Below are 8,869 nucleotides of genomic sequence, written 5' to 3'. Positions count from 1 at the left end.
CACATCACCTTATATGGGCATGCAAACTTCCTGTCACCCACACCATTTCCTGTTACACACACCACACGCAGCTGCTCAGAGCAGCTCAAGCTGCTTTGCTGTTTCTCCAGGCTAATCAAACTTATTTTGTATTTACAATCTACAAACCCTCTGTAATTCTACTAACTTTTGACCTAAAATGTAGCATCATTCACACAATGATTTCATAATCCTCTCACACACACCTTTTAAATAAACTAAACTCTTATAACATCACTCATGCCTCTCTCAAATTAAAAACACTTTCAAACTTTAAAACGTCCTACTTTACATCACCCAAGAAATACCTCTCACACCTTTATCCAGGGCTGCCCTTTGTCTCCGGTTCTGTTCATAATTTTTATGGACAGGATTTCTAGGCGCAGCCAAGTGGCGGAGGGCTTTCGCTTTGGTGGCCTCAGAATCTCATCTCTGATTTTTGCGGATGATGTGGTTCTGTTGGCTTCATCGGGTGAGGGCCTCCAGCTCGCACTGGAGCGGTTCGCAGCCGAGTGTAACGCAGCGGGAATGAGGATCAGCACCTCCAAATCTGAGGCCATGGTTCTCAGCCGGAAAAGGGTGGAGTGCCCACTCCGGGTCGGGGATGAGTTCCTGCCCCAAGTGGAGGAGTTCAAGTATCTCGGGGTCTTGTTCGCGAGTGATGGGAGAAGGGAGCTGGAGATCGACAGACGGATTGGGGCTGCGGCTGCAGTAATGCGGACGCTGCACCGGTCAGTCGTGGTGAAGAGGGAGCTGAGTGTAAAAGCGAAGCTCTCAATTTACCGGTCGATCTACGTCCCTACCCTCACCTATGGCCACGAGCTGTGGGTAGTGACCGAAAGAACGAGATCGCGGATACAAGCGGCGGAAATGAGCTTCCTCCGAAGGGTGGCTGGCCTCTCCCTTAGAGATAGGGTGAGGAGTTCGGCCATCCGGGAGGGGCTTAGAGTAGAGCAGCTGCTGCTCCACATCGAAAGGAGCCAGCTGAGGTGGTTCGGGCATCTGGCAAGGATGCCCCCTGGGCGCCTCCTGGGCGAGGTGTTCCAGGCATGTCCCACCGGGAGGAGGCCCCGGGGCAGACCCAGGACACGCTGGAGAGATTATATCTCTCGGCTGGCCTGGGAACGCCTTGGTATTCCCCCGGACAAGCTGGAGGAGGTGGCTGGGGAGAGGGAGGTCTGGACCTCTTTGCTTAGGCTGCTACCCCCGCGACCCGACCTCGGATAAGCGGATGAAGATGGATGGATGGATGGACCTTTATTCATCATGTCAAAGCTTCTAGTCACCGCATTCACACTTAAACTGTGACTAGAGTTAAAGAATATAACTCAACACACTTTCCTAAGAGTATTTTAGACATGCTTGTCATAATCAAAAAGAGCAAGTAAAAAACAAACAAACAAAAAATTGAAACCTCCATTAATTCTCACCGCACACACAAGAAATTGAAAAAATAAAACCCACCAGCAACTAATGCTGGAGAACAGTTACTACTGAAAGTGATGTGTTAGTCTTAAGTATATACAGTGCACTCAATATATTTATATATCTACATCCAAACTCAGTCAATTACTATACATCCACTACGGCAACTCAAAACTTTATTTATAGTCCTCTAATAAACATAAATGGCATTTGAAACACACACTCAACAATGTTTGCAGCAGTATTTGTAAAACCAACTGTGGTTTAAACAGTTCACTGCTTACTCATTTGCATTTTCACTCACACACACACCGTCTAAAAATAGCAACAGCATTGCCTCAGACTCCTTTCACACAGATCTTTTATATTACGAAGACGTCTTATATTTACAACTACTGTCAGATCTGTCAGCTTTAGCGCCTAACCAATTTAGACAAATTTAAAATAACCGCCCACCAATTAACCAGTATCTGTCCAACAGTTTCTGGCCTCATCTCTAAAGTCCCTAACTCAATTTACAAGTGTCCAACACCCAAGGTCCAACCTTTGCTGCCCAAAAAGCGCAGATACCGTTCCAAACGGTAAGGAGACTAACCCCTAGTTATTCTGGAGTGCCCCAAGCTCCACAGTGACCAACTGACTATCCCTCTTCGAGGACAATGTCTAAGCGTCCTTGACATTGGCAAGCGTTACCTCTGAGCACTGCGCTTCCTACCAGTCCAACTGGCGTTCTTGAGTAATTTATAATACTTTGGAACAACAGTAAAACACCCAACAAAGTGTAAGACTGAAGCAGGTCCAACCTTATAACCAAAAAATAACCAAATTCCCTAACATACTAAAATCCTTTCCAGCAGTCCAACTGCTTTAAATCCTCAGTACTGTCATGACATTCTCATCAAAATCAAAACAGACATCCACCAGTAACTTCAGTGAGTAGACTTAAATTTTGTCATGTCCAATTTGGCACACTTTGGAAATAATTCAACAGGTAGTGCCTTACCTTTTGGATAAGCCGGCTTATGCCCACTCACTTAGACCACTGGAATTCATGTCTGCCCGTCAGACCACCTAAGACCCCGGATTTCTCCGTCTAAACCTCCAACTCTCCCTCCTCAATAACCGGACGAGCCCCAAATGTTAAGATTCAATATTGAGGAAGGGTACAAGAGGTGATCGAAGAATAACCACACCGATCCGGCCGGGTGAAGTCAAACGATGATTTTAATGAATACACGCGTGGGAAGACAACTCTGTACGCAGACAGGAAGTAGTCTTCGACTTAATCAAAGCATGAACAGATATTTTATAACATCAGGGTTTGTTTACTGACGCCCCTTCATGCGTCACCGGTACATTTTATACATAGATCAGATCAACATCATCATGACTTTTCACCTAGAAAATCATCTTCTATTTTCATGGCTTGGTACTTTCCGTTCTTATCTTAAAATGAATTGTTCCTCTTTCTTGCCGAGACAACAAGAAACGGTTCCTCTGAATAAATTTAACTCTATGTGTGTGTGTGTGTGTGTGTGTGTTGACCTCACATGCTCTTTCTCAATTCACCTGTTGCACTTCTGACCTTTTTACCAGACCAGAAGCTCACTGAGACTATGTGTATGTCTTCTACTAAATAAATGTTTTAACCAAGAACCTCTACTAAAACCTTAATATAAAATGATCTGATATATAAGTGTTTTGTAAGCATGTATTGCGATTCCTTCTATGGCTCCAAGTCACTTGCACAATAGATTGTCCGAACATCGCGCCGAACAAAGCTTCCGACCCCCAATTAATTGACCGAGCTCCAACTCTTTAATAAGCACAGATATGCATTGTGTATGAAATAGTCATAACTGCTTAAGGCCTTCTTAAAGCTATCTGTTACATTGTTAAAGCCTCGTCTTAGCCTGCGGCTCAAAATAACTATCTGCTTTCACTTCTGCATACAACTTCCTGTCAGCCTGCAACTCAGTCTTTCTGAAAGAGACACTGTTTAACCCCTGAATGCAATATAAACTCCAGATTTTATTATTAATGCAATGGTAATGATGACAATTATTTAACTATAGCAGTAAAATAATTTCCCTTCTCGACACTACCAACATAGTCTTATTTTTCCAAGGCGTATTTCATTGTTATGGAAAAAGAGAATATTAAAATCACGATGACCAATTGGAGTGGTGATTCCTATTACTTTGTGTATGTAATTTAACATTTTTTGTTTTAACAGATGTAGGCCAACAATAAATACATGATATCATTTCATTAATGTCAAAGGTTTGCATGACGCACAAACAGACACAATTGAAAGGTACAGAGGTGGCGCTGGTTGATTCGAGTCCATGTTAGTGCACACAAAGTAAACTGCACGCTTTAGTCGTGAAGCAAAAACGCTGAAAGCGGAATAATAAAACATAGGAGGGGGACGTTTCCCCAGCAAGAGGAAAATACTACTAAAATTTATACATACACCTGTAGTCAACCATTTTTTACATTTGCCAACCTAATTCAGTAAATGCACAAAGAGAATTTAGAAATGTAATTATTGTCAAGAGTGAACAAGCACTGATAGTGTAATCTACAGCTGTGGCCAAACGTTTAGAGAATGAGAAGTGTTGTTTATTTACAAAGTTTGCTGTTTCAGTGATAGTTGTATATCACTTCAAACAGAGGTGATCCAGTAATGCTGCACTAATGAATTAGACTAACTATTCACTTTAGCTAAAGTTATTAAGTTAGCTAAAGAGTTGGGATGCTGTGTAAGACATAAATAAAGCTAAAATACAAAGGTTTGGGCCCCGTTTTGCATATTTCCCTACTGTAGGGGTCTCTGCAAGCATACAGAGGGGGTACTCTGAGAGGGTACAAGATGACAACTTTGGAATTCTACTAGAAACAGTCAATCATATTTGTTTGTCAAAGCTGAATTCAGGGCAAACTACGCTAAATTAGCGTTTTTAGCTAACAGCTACAATAAGCATAAAAGTTACTGTACGGCTATTATTTGTTAACATGACGCTTGTTCTTATACATGTAATACATTTATTACCAACCTGAGAGTTTATCCGCTGGTCATTCGACATGACGAATGACTTCTGAAGTCTTAATTCAGCTCAAGACGCTGTAGATTCCCGTCAGTAACACTTTCGGTCCGCTAGTAAAACTTAGTTCTATTAATCTGTGCTTGAACCGGATGTAAGTTCCAAAAAACTGAATTTTGGAACTGAAATTGAATGGTGAGAAGTGAAACTGAAATTATTCGAGAGCTGAATTTTTAAAGGATAAAATGCAGTTTCAATTTAGTGATGATCATTTTCAAACCATAAATTCAATTTCAAATTAGACTAATTCAAATTCAGTTTTCAAAAGCATTCATTCAAGTTACAATTCAGATTCAATCTGAGCAATTCAAATTCAAATTGAACTTATTCAAATTCAGTTTCTGATGGCACAGATTTCTGCCCATACTCAGGTTTTTATAATCAGCAACCAACTGAAACCCACGACACGCAACGATACTGCTGTCACTAGGGCTTCCTAAATGAGACTGCATTTGCCTGGTAGTGGTGATTTATTCACACTGGCACTTCAGACAAATTAAGGTAACGTGAAAAACAAGATTACTAAACATCCAGTGTGCTGTAATCTCTCTACCAGACATCAGGCGAAATGATGTGTGGTTGCTCTCCATTACAACTCAGTCATCAACATGCTGGTGACCATCAAATGCTGAGCCCTGTCTTCTGATGTGTTACAGCCATAAAGACACCAGAAGCCCTCAAGTTTCTTACAGCAGACAACCCACACGAAGAACTGACACAGGAGCATCATATAGCGGCACTGGTGCAGTTCACAAGTCCAGTATTAAAAAACAACCCCCCCCCAAAAAGGCTGATTTCCTGCCAAAACCTTTGACTTCTCCACAGAACGGTTTTGTCTTCAAATAGGCTCCAAGTCTGGTTAACAGAGTTTTGAATGTTTAAAGCAATGTGGTTTTCAAGAAGCAGACAGAACAAATTAAGGTTTAAAAGCCCACTGAGCCCAAGCTCCATAAGTAGCAAACCCATTCCCTAACTAGTCTCAACCCTAGTCTTCAGACAGATACTTGTGGTGGGTACTTATGCACTGATTCCACCAGAGCCAAAAGGCAACCAGAAACTGGCAACCTTCTGGTAACCAGGGAAGTGCTCCCAAGACACTTTCTTTAGCCACGTTCTCCATTGCAATAAAGTGAAAACAAGCTGGTTGATCTCCTATTGAGATCAGCCCCTTCAACCTACAAGAGGAGCTTGGCTCATGTCTAATATAGTATACAAATACAGGCCATTTACTCAGTAATAGATACAAAAGGCTTTTGACAAAAATCTTTGAAAACCCAACAAAATAAGGACTACAGCCAGAGTCCTCAAAAGCAGAAATATTGACAAACGCTAAAATGACAAGTCAAATTGGTCATTATCAGTAAATAACACTCAAACCTTAACGAATGAATTGAAGACACAAGCGGAGACACCAGGTATGCGGAGACACCAGGTATACCGATCCACACAAGAGCTTGACTGAAACAAACCAGCACCAATTCTAAACTAAACCACCAGCCCCACCAAAGAAAGTTGATGTCACACCAACTGAGAATAGACAGCAGTGAACACATGATCCAGCTTTTAAAGACTGAAGGCTCAGGTGAACTGGATTAACTGATGACCATCTAATTTCAGCTAATTACCCTCCAGAGTTTGAAGAGTGGGAGGGGCTCCACACTGAGGTTCATTTATACATAAAACTAACAGAATTAAGTTCTCCTCCCAGTGTATTAAAAACTATATTTTTATTGAGCTCATTTGTCATTTCTTTAATCAAGTACTTTTCATAGTTTTGATTCTTATTCATCTTATAATGGCAGTATTTCAATCTTTAAACCTGTTTAAGTCTAAAAATATATATTTAAATCAAAAGACTAAATGTGTTTTGCTTCTTTATAAAAAGTTAACATTTATCACATTTTCACAGGTTAACTCTGACCAGTCATAACAGTCCATTTCACACACATCTTTATATCATCCACTGCTGAGAAACTTCTGAAACATGAAGAAACTTTCCTCAACGTCAAACTGCTCTGGTTGAAAATTGTGAAGAAACAGACCACCTGTATATAATAGTTGTGTTTTTCTAGCTTTTCTTTTTGTTGTATAAAGATTTTCCTCATTGCTGCACAAAATGTAACTATTGAGGATGCCGTCACTTCATGTTGCAAATAGAGCTGGGCGATAGAACGATAACGATATGTATGTATATGTATTGCTGTGTGGTTGTTGTTGAAATGGTTTTGTGAGCTTTAATCTGAGAATCTGGCGTTTCTGGCAAAACACAGTTATATTTAAAAGTCGATTCAGGATTTAATGAATTGATATCGCTTTATTCAAGCTACTCACCTCACACTTCCACCTACACTTTCAACTGGACCACGGCCGATCAGAGAGGTCCCGCCCCTTACTATCTCTGATTAGTTTAGTCTGATTTGTTGTTGACCACAGGGAAGGTTGCAGATTTTTTTTTTTTTTTTTTTTTGCTACCCGAACAGTTGGTCGCACAGGTGCAACCAAATATGCCACCGTGAGATAAAAAAAAATCAGCACTACTAGGCAAAAGAGGCCTCCACAGATGAGCTGATACGCCGTACACCCCGGAGCACGGTCCTCGGTTATATTGACAGTAGTACAGTTGTCTGTGGTCTGTCTTCCTTGCCTGTTTCCAGTGGAAATATGCGATTCACTTGCAGTAACTGTCTGTTCAGCGCCTTGCTGAGAAATTTCTCTCAGGTGTGGTGACACCCAGTTACCTCCGTGGCACACAGCACCTGTGGAGGTGTGCGGCACTAACTGAAAACAACCCACAGGGAGAAGAAGAGGGGCCTCCTGTGTGTGGCCTTCATCTGCTGCCAGGTTTTCGCCGTCTTCCTTCTGTTCATCATGATTAGTGGGGTGACAGCAGAGAGGACAAACGATGGATCCTTCAGTCTGAACGACCACCAGTATTTTACTCAGGCAGTCCTGGCAGAGGACATGCCTGCAGACCAATGTGCTTTTTGCAGCCAAAATAGTTTCAAAGCATATGGAGCCCTCCTGTGAGGCCTCGTGTCTGTTTTCCCTGTGTCAGTGCCATTTTCCTGTTCTAGAATTTGTAGGTCACTTGTACACTGCAGTGCTCTTCAAGTTCTTCTGTTCTCAGCACAAGACTTTCTGTCCTTTTTTAATTGTATAGGGAGCAGGGGCCTGTACAAAGTGATGGGAAGGGGTGGCACCGACCCCACCCTCAACCACTTTCCCAAATCTGATGTCTTGACTTGGTGACCCACTAAAATTCACTAAAATTTTGAAATCATAAATAACATAATGTTTTGTAATTACATTTTTATCAAATATTTTAAAAAACATTACATATTTAAATGCAGTTTTCCCCTGAAATGCTTGAAAATGGTTCAGTCCAATCCCCAACTGTAAACAAAGCTGTATGAGTGTTGTTGAGCCAGTATCTCTGGTAGTGAACCCTCAAAGGTTATCAATGTTGTTTGTACCTGAATGTGTTCGTATTTTAACCCTTTAAGACCTACCATAGAACCAAGTCCGCTAGAGCTTATAGATAGTATATTTTTACATGCTGTGGAGCCATTTTTTGGAGCATTTCAAGTTGCTGTACATCAATACAACTATTATAGCCCAAATTTTAATAATATGTCTGCATTAAGTGCATAGTAATTACATAAATTGCAAAAAAGTGCAATAAACTACAAAAAAATTGAAAATCGTTTTTGATTTTTTAACATATATTTCTAGTTAAAGAAATTTAAGAGGCTTATCCCTCAAAACTGTAAATACAAAAAAGTTGCACAAACTAGTTTCCCACCAAAGGAAATTTATTTTAAGTGTCTTCATAGTTTTATTTTTGAGATACACCAATTTTCATTTACTGCAGGAAAAACGAAAAAATATATTATAGTGCAAATTTGCAAAATAACAGCATATGCATCAAAATAAAATATTTCCAGCAGTGCAATATGAGTCCTCAGCATCCCAGAAACAACACAGAAAGTCATAAAGTCAAACATAACTTTTAAAAACACAAGTATAGGCTCATAAGGCCACGATGGTAAAAAACGACATTTCCGCAAAATGACGTCACTTCCGGTTTCGGGCAGGTCATGCGGTCATGTGATAGTTCACGCTGATGGACGTAGGAAGTGTTACAAACAGCTGATCGGATCGGCAAAGCGTGTTTCTGGAATATTATGTTTTTGTTGCTGCAAGTGCTTTTTATGCAGTTTTTGCAAAGCTATATGTGGAAAGAAACCGTGACCTAGGACAAGCTGATGGCATAAGATGTAAGTACAACTCCTCCGGTTTCATATGCAAAAAAAATTATT

The sequence above is a fragment of the Mchenga conophoros genome, linkage group LG4, assembly GCF_057382185.1.
Source record: "Mchenga conophoros isolate Kocher_MC1m ecotype Shallow Benthic linkage group LG4, M_conophoros_male_GT1.1, whole genome shotgun sequence".
In the NCBI taxonomy this organism is placed as follows: Eukaryota; Metazoa; Chordata; class Actinopteri; order Cichliformes; family Cichlidae; genus Mchenga; species Mchenga conophoros.
This window is presented reverse-complemented; position numbering follows the sequence as displayed.